The 14,173-nt window shown below is 28.8% G+C and overlaps 2 long non-coding RNA genes across 2 annotated transcripts; one reads left to right on the forward strand and one right to left on the reverse strand.

The window, feature by feature from the left end:
* Window positions 1-481: 481 nt before the first annotated feature.
* On the reverse strand, window positions 482-4,120 carry LOC128668770 (uncharacterized). Its single transcript, XR_008404417.1, has 4 exons — window positions 3,726-4,120; window positions 3,214-3,381; window positions 2,133-2,358; window positions 482-901 (listed from the first exon to the last, which is right to left on the reverse strand). It is a non-coding gene; the product is annotated as an uncharacterized LOC128668770 (long non-coding RNA).
* An 8,308-nt stretch (window positions 4,121-12,428) lies between these two features.
* LOC103569666 (uncharacterized) lies at window positions 12,429-13,714 on the forward strand. Its single transcript, XR_548932.3, has 3 exons — window positions 12,429-12,623; window positions 12,866-13,053; window positions 13,133-13,714. It is a non-coding gene; the product is annotated as an uncharacterized LOC103569666 (long non-coding RNA).
* The last annotated feature ends 459 nt before the right edge of the window (window positions 13,715-14,173 follow it).

Consider the following 14,173-nt stretch of genomic DNA (forward strand, 5'->3'; position numbering starts at 1 on the left):
ATTCAGTATCATTAGCTTTTCATTCTATTTAATCCTCCTTGGAGAATTGAAATGTGTTAAAAAGAATTTACACTTGCAATTGGCAATACTTTTTATTTCTCCGCCTAGAATCAAAAAGAATTCAGCATTATTTATTCTATTTAATTCTTCATGAAGGATTAAATAGTATTGAATTGGATTTAAAATATAAGACTTTCAATACTACTGAACTCTCTACAGAGAATTTAAAAGTATTGATAATTTCTAAATTTGAATTCTACTTGGTTCTATTTAATTTCCTACAGAGAATTCAAATGTATTGAAAGTCTTTACTCTTAGATCCTTTTTAATAATATTTAATCATTCATGAAGGATTGAATAACATTGAATAGGATTTAAAATACAAGACTTTCAATACATCTGAATTTTCTGTAGAGAATTAAACATTATCAAGAAGATCAAATGAAAAAGTGGTAGTACCTAAGAGTAATCAAAATTTATCAATGTAAAAACTTTATTTATTAATGCCCTTCATAAATATTGAAGCAGAGTAAAAGTTGTTATTTTATTTATTTTTGTCATTTCCGTCATCACTTCAGGTTCTTTATTTAAAAATTGCCGATATTTTTTCTTTTATTCCTTCATCCACCTCATTTTCTTCTTCATAACTTTTGTCATCTTCGATATTGTCATTGTTTCCACCTTTTTCATAGTCTTCTCCTTCAACATTTACATCTGTTCTGATATCTTTATTTACTTTTTCTTTAGACTGCTTCTTTTTTTTTAGGATTATTTGTTTTATCTTTAAGATTCCCAATATATTTAGATATATGTTGTCTCATTTTTCCCACCTCTTGAGTTCCTTCGAACGGTTTCAATGATTTCGTAAAAATAGAATGACTCAAGTAATGTGCAAACAAACCTGCAATAAAAATTGAAGAATTCAAATTTGAATAATAAGTGTTATAAATTATAAGAAATTTAAATAAAAACGAAATAGTACATTGTGTGACCATGGATGAAACAAATCGATTTCAGACTCGGGTGAGGTTGGCTGCCCGAGCCTACGGCTCGGGCAGCCAACCTCACCCGAGTCTGAAATCGTGTTTTATCCTGAGTCACACGCTATACTATTTCCGGATCACCTGCATCGGAACTTTCAAATTCTGCGTCAGCAGCCAGTAAGAAACAAGTTAATTTCAAGCCGATGATGCGGAGAACTGTTAAAGAATGAGAACTCTGTGATTTACAGTCACTTATTAAATAGTAAATAAGACAAAAATATTATTTTCACTAATTTTTACTAATTTTGTATGGCAACTTAAAACTGTTACTTAAAAAATGGAATGAGTAAGCTGAAGTGACAATTAAACAAATGAGAGTAATAAGGCTGCAAATTAACATTAAATATAACTGACACCGGGCAGGGACAATTGTGTTTCTATCCGCTGTATGAAAGCATTCTTGAATTATGAATTCGCTAGCAGTCGTTTGCAGCATCGGCTTGAAATTAGCTTATTTCGATGCGCTGTAGAGACACAGAAGCTTCAAGTATCGATGCTGGTATGATAAGAAGATTTTTAAACAAGCGCCACTTGACGTTCACAATCGAAGTAGATTTCGTTAACAGCTATATTTTGAAAAAATTTACTTGACGAGATCCTGAACTTTTACCTAATTTCATAACTTTTACATGTATTTTACATAAATATCAAATGGTTTTTTTTCATAATGTGAAACAAATTATTTAAAATTTTATCTTTATATATATATACCTACTCATATTATCGAGAAAGTCAAAAAATTCTAGTGATAGACAGTTGAGGAGTGAAAAATTGCTTGCTTTTAAGATGTTCAGCATAATGCACTACCTCAAAAGTTTGGCGTTATGAAGCGTGCAAAATTCCCTGTTTAGAAATTCTCGTAGATTCTAATAGATTGTCATAAATTCTCATAGAGATTTTATGAGAATGAATGAGTTCTATGAGAAGTGCTATAGTTAAGTATAGGGCCTTATACATACAGCTATAAAAATCTATTGGATATTTTAAGCAGGATTGCTTAACTATGACGTGTCGAGAGTTAAGCATAATCTTTACCGCTTCGCGGTTTCAGGCGTGAAAAGTAGCTCCATTTAATAATGATTTGCCTACCTGACATGGTAAGCAGAATATTTTCATCTAATTATTTAAGCGATTCATCATTTTTATTTTTAGTTCGATGGGAAGTTTGACCAGTTACGGAACTTTCAAGAAGCGTCTTAAGATTTTTGCTAAAAAAGAAATCAGCTGCTCGGTTAACAAACATAGTTGGTTTTGTTGCTCCCATTAATTGGTCAAAAATTATCTGTGGGATCCATCGATTATTTCCAGCGTATACCTGTAAATAATATATAATTTATATCTTTTCTGGTTTTTATAATTAAGTCTTGCTAAGATTACTAACTAAATTTTTTAACTTCCCGCTATTAAAATCAATGATTTGCGATAATTTCGGACGGTATGGCACAGTAAAAAAAATTGTGTATCTGTGTTAAAAACGATCCGTGTTAAATTTTTTGTGTTCATTATCTTATGTCGAATCAACACAATTTTCTGTGTTACTTTACAATTTTTAATCGATCTACTAGTCAACACTTTAAAAGTGTTACCTAGTACAAAAATCAATAATATCAACATTTATTACGTATTATTTTAAAATCAACACAAAGAAAGTGTTGAAGCGACAGTTAAATTGTGTTAAGGAAATCAATAAGTTATAGATCAAATTGAACGGAATATAGTATAGTGCCGGATAGCTCAACTAGTAGAGCACTCGGCGCTATACCGACATGGTCTGGGTTCGATTCCCAGTTCGGGCTATTTATATTTTACTCAATTTATCTATAAATTGTCTTATTGAGAAGGTTTGCATGTTTTAGGTTTCCACTATATTAAATTGGAAATATCTTATTTCCTATAAGTTTTAATAATAAAAAACATGATCCTGAAGTTAGCAGACAATTAAAAACTTTATGATTTTTTTTTTCAACAAATCAATAAAAAAAAAAAAAACTAAAAATATGCACATGTCGAAAATTTAAAAAACTGCAAGTGCAATTTGTTCGAATTTTTTTTTTTTAATTTACCGTCTAAAAGAAAATCCAAAAATTATTAGAGCTCGGCTAACTTCAGTATTTTCAAAAAACAACATAATTTTTCTTTAAACTAAAATTTTTTATATTAAATATTTTACCTTCAGTTCCGAGGATTAAACCCTTCTCCACTGATTCACCATAATTAAAAAAATAATAGGTCATTTTGTCGTATTTCTCCGGGTTAAACTCGTGAATATCTTTCACCGGTACCGCTACTTTCGTATTTTTATCAATCATGATACCTGCCCAGAAAGTATCGTATTTTCCTATAATTGTATAGAATGAGAATTGCTAATTCTAGTTTTATTTTAAGTTTTTTTTTTACAAAATAAAAAAAGAAAAAAAGGTGATGTTGAAGTTAGCAGACAGTTAAAAATTTACGGATTTTTTTTTTAAACAAATCAATTTAAATTTAAAAAAAAATTTTTAAATTAAAAAAAAAATTTTTAGGTTCAAGTTTTTTTAAACTATTTTTTTTTGATAATGTGTCGTTTTCAAAAATGATTAAAAAATTATTAGACGTCGGCTAACTTCAGTATCATGACAAAAGGTTATAAAATTTTATACATCACTATTGCCGATAAAAAGAAAAGAAAATGTAAGTACTTACTTGACATTCTGAAGCAAATGGACAAAAATATTAAACGATATTAAATTAAAAGTATTTAAATAATTGCCCGATGAAAACCAAATGACAATTACATTTACAATGTACGATACAATTCACGATTAAATGGACGTGTTAAATATCAATTAATTGATACTCTACCGGTGTATACACGGTGTGAAAATGGAACAAATCCACGGTGGAAACACGGTTGATTTACCGGCGGTTACACGGTGTTTCCACTTACACGATGTTTCCACCGTGATTCAAAACTGCGAGGGAGTTATTTTTATCCAAAATGGCTACTTAGACGATATATGTTAGAAGCGTCACAACAGCTAAAATCACAATGACTTAATTTTCATGTCCATCAAATATCAAATATGGTGGCACACATATGAATAAATCAATAAATGTGAGTTTCGATAAGAAGTGTAGAGTGCGGTGGACTGTGTGTATAGTCTCCACAGTTACCATAGCATGATATTTTTAGTTACTCATGTGTAGTTTTAGGACAATGGTTCAACTGTACAATTAATCACTAGATGACGTTGAATTAGAGAGAATTAAAGAGAATTAGTTAGAATTATACTTTTTCCAATTTTCCTTTATTCTCTCGAATCCTTTGCGAGATCAAAAATTGAATATTATTTTAGAATTAAAAAGAAGTAGTTAGAATTAAACTTTTTCTAATTCTCTTTTGTTCTGTCAAATCCTTTACAAGATCAAAAATTGAATATTATTTTAGAATTAAAGAGAATTAGTTAGAATTAAACTTTTTCCAATTCTCCTTTATTCTCTCGAATCCTTTGCGAGATCAAAAATTGAATATTGTTTAGTATTGAAAAGAATTAGTTAGAATCAAACTTTTTCTAATTCTCTTTTGTTCTGTCGAATTCTTTGCGAGATCAAAAATTGAATATTATTTTAGAATTAAAAAAAATTAGTTAGAATTAAACTTTTTCTAATCCTCTTTTATCCTCTTGAATTTTCCGCGAGATCAGAAATTGAATATTATTTTAGAATTAAATAGAAATTGTTAGAATTAAACTTTTTCCAATTCTCCTTTATTCTCTCGAATCATTTGCGAGATCAAAAATTGAATATTATTTTAGTATTGAAAAGAATTAGTTAGAATCAAACTTTTTCCAATTCTCCTTTATTCTCTCGAATCCTTTGCGAGATCAAAAATTGAATATTATTTTAGTATTGAAAAGAATTAGTTAGAATCAAACTTTTTCTAATTCTCTTTTGTTCTGTCGAATTCTTTGCGAGATCAAAAATTGAATACTATTTTAGAATTAAAAAGAATTAGTTAGTATTCAAAATATTTAATCCTTTTTTATTCTTTTTAATCCTAAAATGTTAAAAATTTGGAGGAGAATTAAAAAGGATTCATTTCAGTTTCGATCCGAATTCACCGGAGAATTAAGAGTATTGGAGAGTATTAAGTAGTATTAAAAATGTGTGCTTTTTTAATCCTCTTTAATTCTCTTTTTTAACCAGGGTGTGTCGGGAGGCATTGGAAAAAGTCAATTTAGGTTACATAAATGACTTAAGTGATAAAAATAGTAATAGTTTTAATTACTGAAGCATTATATAATTATATACAAAAATAGCTCATCTCAGGTTTAGGCTTAAATTCAAAGGCGAAAAAAATTCTTCACTATATTCAAAATGGATTTTAAATTTGGTTTAAATAGAAACATTTAATCATTCAACTTTAGTTTATATAGATTCATTTATACATTCAATTTTAGTTTATATAGAGTCAATTACACATTCATTTGAATTATATCGAGTCATAAATTATATTTTCAGTCGTAGCGTTATTCATTTAAAACGCTGCAACTTGTTTATGTCGAGAGGTGTTACGCTCCCATATTATTTTATTGATTCAATTAAATTAATTATTTTTATTAAATTATTTTTACGCAATATAACGGAAATCGGTTACGATAAGAGAGTCACCGTGGCTCGCGGGTAGTCAAAACAGATGACGATGCATGAGACCCGGGCCACGACGATTCTCTCACAGGGAACCTGAGATGCAGCGTCGACACCTTGTCAACTCTGTTGGCTCTATTATATTTTTATAATGACTAAATTAAATAGTCAGTCTTACGAGAGAGCTCATGGAGCTCAAACCTCTGCTCTCCAGCCATAATTAATAAATTATAATTAATCCTAAATTAATTTAACCTTATTGTGGGGTGCCAATTGGCACCCCAATATTTTCACCTACACCATGGCCTGTCCATAACATTATTACCACCCAGGGGCGAGCGCTTATCAGCTGTTCCACCCTGTCCTATAACCTTGAGCGCTCAACAGCAGTTCGGGTTTCCCTCAAATTTTCTGCCAATTCTCCTACCATTCACCTGTTATTGTAAAAATAATTATATGGAGTTGGAACCGGCATCGAAAATACTTAAAATCGCGAAAAACAATTAAAATTAGTAATTAATAAAATAATCGACGACCACGGCCCACCAGTGGTCTATAGACACTCTAACGAGGCCAAACCTGGATAAAATAAAATAATTAAAAATTATTTTGATTTTTAATTAATTTTGGGTAATTTCCCAAATCGTAACACTACAATTCAATAACGAGGTTTAAATTAAATTGAATTTTAGTTAAGGAACGTAGTATATACAGCGTTATAAAAACATTAATTTATTGCATGTCGTCACCTCCTTCTGGTACAGTTATGTACACATCGTTTTCGTTTCTAAAATCTTCTACGACATAACAAGGACATTCAATATTGTTAATCGGAACTGCTATTATATTTTTTAGTTTTCTACATAGAAATATATTATCTAATACTATATTTGAAACCACAGAGTGGAATAGATTGTATGTAAATAAGGTTTTTAAAATTGCAAAAAATTGTGACCTGTTAAAATAATGGTAGCAAAATTTTTGACAGTCACATTCACATAATCTCACAAATATTTGTATTTGTCCTATTTTATAATTTCTTCCGTTAAGGCGATATTTTACAAAACTCGAGTTTGTTCTTGAATAATTCTTTATTACTTTTTCGGTTCTGATTTGATTTTGTTCTCGTTTTTGAGCCCAATAATCTTCCGAATCATACAACACTCCTGATTTAAAAAGTTTTTTTAAATATTATAAATTTTTTTGTGTTGACCAATACATTGCCACACGGAAAAAAAATATTAGTAAATAATACTCAGATTCTCACTATTTTTTACTGATTGAAATAGTAACAGCGCGCCTAGACCGAATATTAGTAAATATTATGGAGTAGAACGAAAGAAATTAATAAGTCATAAATAAAAATATGTAACTGTGGAACAAGAAAAAGTATAAGCATAAAAGGAAGTTTTTCAAGTTTAACTCAGTAAAAATTGTCATTCTTAATAATAAAGTTTCTTATAAGGATCAGTTGTTTGTGAGAGTTACAATACTAAAAATTCTTATTCAAACTATACATTTTAACGCGTCACTCAGTAAAAATTATCAAGTATAACATGTATAGTTCTACGAGGTAGAGTTTAATTTATATTCAAATGAACGATAAAAAATCAAATACCAAACATTAAATTTTACTGTTTCAAACAATAAAATAAGATAATCATATAAATCAAATTTTTCGATATAAAATCATATTAATTGATATTAAATTCAATACTTTTTAATAAAGTCAAAGTAATTTTTGATAATTGTTCTATTAATGAATAAAATTTACCGCTTTAAATTTTGATGAAGCTAATAATAAAGAGTAAAAGTTAATTAGGATGGAAAATAATGCTCTGAGTATTTATTTTATATTAATTAAATATTTATTAATTAAATAAATGAATAAATTTTTTTGTATACATACAATGTCTTATCACCTAAACAAAAATTTTTTTTTTACATAAGTTGACTTATTATTGATGGAAAATAATTATGAAATTTTTTCAACATCACCAATAATTTATTACATAATTTTTTCCATTTGGTTGCTTAATCATATATGAAATTCCATCAATATCAGTCAAAGAAAAACAACAAAGTTCATGGCTACTTAGATCAACGCAGTAGGCTTGGAAATGTGAATCGAAGTATAAATATTTTAGTTGACGAGAAATAAAGTAAATCATTTCATTTTTATTAAATAATATATATATTTAATTTCTGAAAATGATGGATTTGTATCTGTCAACATCATAATAATATCACTAGGATATATATTTTTTCCTAAGCAGCATACCCACTTTAAACAAACAAAGTCTTCACAATCTAATTCAGAAGGTAATAATTTGATGACTTCTGTAAAGTTTTTTAAGTTATAAATTGAGCCTTGCTGAATAGGACCTGGTTCTGGTAGACATTTATCAACGGACTTTGTGCATAATTTATGGTGGAATTTTAATTGATTTTTCAGTGCTAATGTATAGCAAAGGTTTTTTCGAGAAGTAGTAGCTCGAGCAATTAGTTTATTACCCCGATGAAAGCTTTCTCCTCTCATTGACGAAAAATGAATCACTGGACCTGCCAACTCCATAATTCTTGCATAATGGATTAACATGTGGTGCTAAATAATTAAAAAAAAATACAATACAACTATGATTGTCTATTTAACAAAGAAGTATTATGAAAAAAAATAATGAAAAAGTGTTAAAAACAATAGAGAAAAATTTATGTAAACATCATGTATGTGTATGTGAGTATAATCGTAGTCTTCGAGAATGCGAAACCATTATGAATTAAATAAACATCAGAAACAAAGACAGTTGAGTTATAATTACCCTGGTTAAAAAAAGTACTCAAATATATTGGTTTTATCGTCAATTCAATACTTTTTAATACTTTTTCCTTTGTCTCAATACTTTTTTTTAATCAGAGTAGGCATATATAGGATGGAAATGTTAAATTATAATCAGTATATATATACTTACACTTAATTTTATATGTATTTTTTATGATTTATTTTTATACTATTTAAATTAATTGCTCACCTGTTTAAATTATTCTCCGGTATATATATTATTTTTTTATTTCACCACAAAAATGTTTTTGTTTCACTACTAACTACTGCTCATAACTGATCGCACAAATTCGCTGGTAAAACTCATCCGCGTTGTTGCAAGCCAAGACTCAAACAAAAGAAATTTAAGTAGCTGCGCAGTAAACTAAAGAAACGAAAAAAAACACGTTCGGACCAATTGTTAAGGGCAAACGGCAATGATTCATATAATAACGTGACAATATACTAAGTCAAATAGTAAAAAGTGCTGAGATTGAACTACACTTTTTACTGATCGGAGATATTCAATAAATATAAAGTGTATTTTCATATACTACATAAAGTTTATATTTTTGCTTCGTAAATTTTAGTAAACTTGAGTGAAAATATTTATCATTTACATTAATAATAAATACGTTCTAAGGGTTATTTATTCGAATTTATTTCATTAATTTAATCTGCTGAGAATTAATAAAATATGTGTAACTCAATTTTTAAAAATTACCGTTTAAACAATATTAAACATTAAAGTTTTCATTATAAATATTAAACTAATACTTTGTTAATTTTGTTATTTAAAAAAGTCATTTTTCGTAAGCTGAACATCATTTATTCTAGTTTCAGCTGCTAATTATTACAGATGCATTTTTTTTGACAAGTGTCTTGTATTTTTTTAAGGTTTAAGTAGTAATTTTAAATATTCCAGCAGTATATTTCAACGATTAACTGTTAATTATAGCAGTTTAAACATTAAAATCATAATTTTACTGATTGAAACGACATAAGTTGTTGAACATAACTTAAATAATTACAAGTTGAACTACAATTATTGTCAATCATTTTTTTCCGTGCATTCTCAAATGCAGTGAAGTAACAAATTAATATATACGGTTTGATTTCGTAGGTTCTAGCAATAGATGTTTTTTCAGCAATCAAGGTAAGTTTACGTCTATTTCTACTTGCTAATTCTAATTTATTACAAAATGTATTGATTTTTGTGCCAGGTCTCAACGTATTTAATTTAGTATCCGATAAATTAAAATATAACGTTACTGCTGAGCAAATCTGCAACTGCGCATATCTTGTTCCGTGAGCTAAATATTTCAAAATACCATTCAAATTTTCAAAGGGGTAACATGATGACATTGTGAGAGGTCCGATTTTTTTGACTACGTCCACGAGATGAATCAATTGTTGTAAGTTACGGCTCATATGGCAAGTACCATATAAATCTTCAAATTTTCTAATGAATTCGGTCAAAGCCATCGAGCAAATTTCCAGAGATTCTGGAGATATACTTTTTGCATGTAAAGTTGCAATACTATAAATTAAAAGAACCATATGATTAAAATATATTGGATCCATAATGTCGTGTAGAACGGGTAAGCAATAACAAAGAAGAAAAATACGAAATTCAGAAGCTTTCCAGTATTTCAAATTGGACAAAGATTGAGGCAGTCTTGGAACTGTAGATAGTGGACAAATCAAACGTATTCTCTTGTCTACTAGTTGAATTTGAAAGTATAGAGAAGCTTTGTGAGTTGACCATTGTTGATCGAACATTATAGTTAATAATTTTTTTATAATATCGTCAAGTCAACACAGTGCATTGTATCAATCGCTGTCGTCTCAATAAAATTATAAAAAATTTTCGAAAGAACTGTTAGACCTTTTATACCTTTTTCAGGAATTAAAGTTTTTAGAGTTTTTTCAGCTAACTTGATTGTGTCGATTGTGGTCCGCAACTTTACTTGAGAATTTGACCGATAAACTTGAACTTTATTTTTTTTTTTGACTTGCAATTTCACACTTTCGACAACCATATACACTCATATGTGGTGACATGTTCAAAAATGTTGACTTTGCTGGCAAATCACATGTACCGCATAAAATTATTCCTCGAACAGTTATTGGTTCATTTCGTCCAGCTACATTGATGTTAACTCCTTTATATAATAGTTCAAGTTCCTTACGGAAAGCACCCATAAACATATTACTATCAGGTTTATTTATTCCACTCCATAAACCACATAATATAATATTTTATTTTTTTATCGTTTCGTTATAAGGTAGTTCATTTATCCTTAAAAAAAAGGCCAGACGCTAAATTTAGAATTTTTGTAAACTTGAACTCTATCTGTATTCTACATAAAAGATATATTTGTTTGTTGAGATAGACCCCTATTTTCAAAATGACTGATATATTTCTCCGTCGTAAATATCTTCATAATGATTAACATTTGATTTTTGCCGATTGAAGCGATAATTTAATTGATCATAAAAACCAACTCGAGAAAACATTGTTTTCAGTTTATTTAAAATAGGAATTTGGATAAAATAATCATTTTCAGTTTGACTAGCACAAATTTCACAAGTAGATTTCTCTGAAATTAATGGAATGAAAGTTTGAACAGTAGTAGTTTGAACAGTTTAAACAGTAGTAGAGACGGATAAATGGTGTTGCTATATTTTCGAAGTGTTCTTTAAATTTATATGCTGACGTAATGCAAATGTTCTTTGCAATGCACACTTAACCACACGAGAAGATCACTTACAACGGCCATAGGTAACTTATGACGCATTCCTCATAACAAAGTTGACAATAAACTTTCGGTTTTAATGATATTGGAGTTTCTGGATAGAGAGGACGATTACCCATATCGATATCATTATGAGAAAAATTGTTCTCCTCAGCGTACGAAGGTTCTAAATGTGAATCACGGAAGGATATTTGTGACTCTTATCATTATGCTGAACATCTTCACTATTACTTGAATTATTACAATGCTCATCATCAAAATAATTGGTGTTATTGTGATTTTCATCGTCAGCGTAGCTATCATGATAATGAATATCTCCTGAATTATCATGATGGGATTGAAGGTCATCTTTAGTATCATTTCTCTTGCCATCATCACCATAGCTGAGGTCAACACAAGAATTACAATCTTCTAAATTTCTATTAAATGAAAAATCATCACTATGACAGGTATTTTGATAATCAATATGCTTAATTTGACTGTTCAATGTAAAATGTTGATGACCACGATTCAAATTTCCAGTATTCTTAGTTAAAAAACTAGACTCATCAATTAACTTCGAACTATATTCGATGCACCTATTATCTTCACCTAGAAATGAATCATATAATGGAACTGAATATTTAGTTTTTTGGTTGACTTCAACCTAACAAACTTCTTTAGTGTGAATAAAATGAAACTTTTTTTTCAAGCAAAATACTCCATATTGAACAAAATTTTTCCGTTATTAAATAGTACATTGAAGAATAATAATTACGTGGAGTGATTAATGATTAAAAATAATTAATAGTAATTACCAATAATTATATTATTACTAAATGAAATTTGTAATTCATTGTTTACTGGTAGTTCCTTCGTTACTGAATTTTCTAGGATATTACTAAAGTCATGTTCAGAAGTTACATTATTGTTGCTGGCGTCAGATAAACAACTATTATCAAATGCGGCAGGAATTTGTGTTTGAATTATTTTTCTGATTTTATGTTGATAACTTTTTGAGTACTCATTAATATTTTCGACTCTTTTAGACATATTTTATTGTTTACTTTCTATTTGACTCAGATCAGCGCTTTCTTTTATTTATTATAACTTACAAGTTATTTTTATTGATAAAGAAACACTCTACTATATTCGCACTATTGAATTTTATTTCATTTCTAGATCGCGTATAAATTAATTATTTAAATTTATTTAAATATAATCAAATAATAACGAGATATCTCTAAAATGTCAGCTGAAATGTTTGCATTAATTTGGTGGATACACTCAAAAAAATCCAGTGTGATTCCTTACAATGAAATTAACTTTTCCGCAAAAAAAAAGCTTCGGTTCTACAGAAAAAGAAATTTCACTCTGTTGAAATTTTGAGGACAAGTGGTATGTTTTTATTCCGAAATTATTAACTAAAAAATTTTTCTTTACAAAAACCACAAAATTTCAATAGTTTTTACAAAGTATATTTTAATCAAAAAGTCTTAATCTCAATTTAAATATTTTATTTATTTTTTTGATATTGTTAATTAACTAATTGAATTATTACTAATTAACTAATTCAGTTATTTTTATTACTAATTAATTGATTTAATTATTGCTAATTAATTGATTTATAATTATAAAAGACAAAGCTTGGCTTGAGTCGTTAGAAGTAGATGGTGATGGAAACGTTTGTGTTCCGAAAGATAAAAAACACAAGAGAAACCTGAGGGCTCGGGAAATAATTCTCGTAAAAGTGAGTCATTTGAGGGTAAAAGTTCACAGAGGAGTTCCCAATGTTTTAATTGTCCTTTGTATAACTTAAAAAATGCTGGTAAATATATATATGAATATATATATTTATTAAAAATTTGTTTGTTCCATTCAAATAATTATTTTTATTTAAATTTTAGAATCTCAACGTTACATTGGATTCTTGCAAGATGTCGTCGGATTCCTCAAAGTTCATGGTTGTTCTTCATCTTCATCCTCTAAAACGTTTGTTGAACGATTCTCCGGCATCTTGTCCTTCAGCGAGTGGTTCTTCTAAGATGCCATGGACTTTATCGGGGCCTCGAAAGGAAACAAATGATAGATTTTGGGTGAAAAATAATCTAAATGCATAATTTTTTAATAAATAGGTTGAATTGCATCCAATGAGTGATGTGTATATTTAATCATGCGAGTTGGAATACCTCAAAACCAAATACATTTATGACTCGAAAGAAATGTCGAGACAGATTTTCAAGAAAGTTATTGGGACAGACAATCTACGAAAAATGAGCCGCATGGGTGGAAACGGGTGGACACAGTTGCCAAATGATATATTTATTCACTGCTGTTTACGGTAGAGTTAATTTGCATCACAGATGCCATCAGTGTTCACAATAATTAAATGCTCTTTTCGAAAAACTATTGCCAGATACTAAAATAATACATACAATAATTTAAATAATATATGTTTCAGGTTTTATTTCAAAGAATGCTCGGCCAAAACTGTCAGCAGGTGAATTTGAACGGTGTGTCACCCTCATGTTTACTTCCCTGAGACCTGGACAGCAAAAAAAGTAAAATCAAATAAGAAGAAAGTACTGATTAAGCGGCTGGCTGAATTATCGTTTTTTTATCCTTCTATTCCGCTTCTTTAGAAAAAAAATTAGAATTTTTTGTGTTTATAAAAATCACAGTATACTGTGATCACTGTATCCACCTTATAATGTTGTTCGTGGTTATGTTCTCAAAATAAAAGATCCATTTATATTAAGAAATTTTTTATCAAAGCAGTCGCTACGTGATCCCTGGATGACTACCAAATTATCACTGATTGACCACTAGATAATTGCTGATTGATCTCAGAGTGATCTCTGGATCATCTCTAAGGAATCATCAAGCAATTTTTATCCCATCACTGGACAATTTATATGATATCTCCGAGTGATCTATATGTTACGTCC

Source organism: Microplitis demolitor, chromosome 10, assembly GCF_026212275.2.
Source record: "Microplitis demolitor isolate Queensland-Clemson2020A chromosome 10, iyMicDemo2.1a, whole genome shotgun sequence".
NCBI classification, from domain to species: Eukaryota; Metazoa; Arthropoda; class Insecta; order Hymenoptera; family Braconidae; genus Microplitis; species Microplitis demolitor.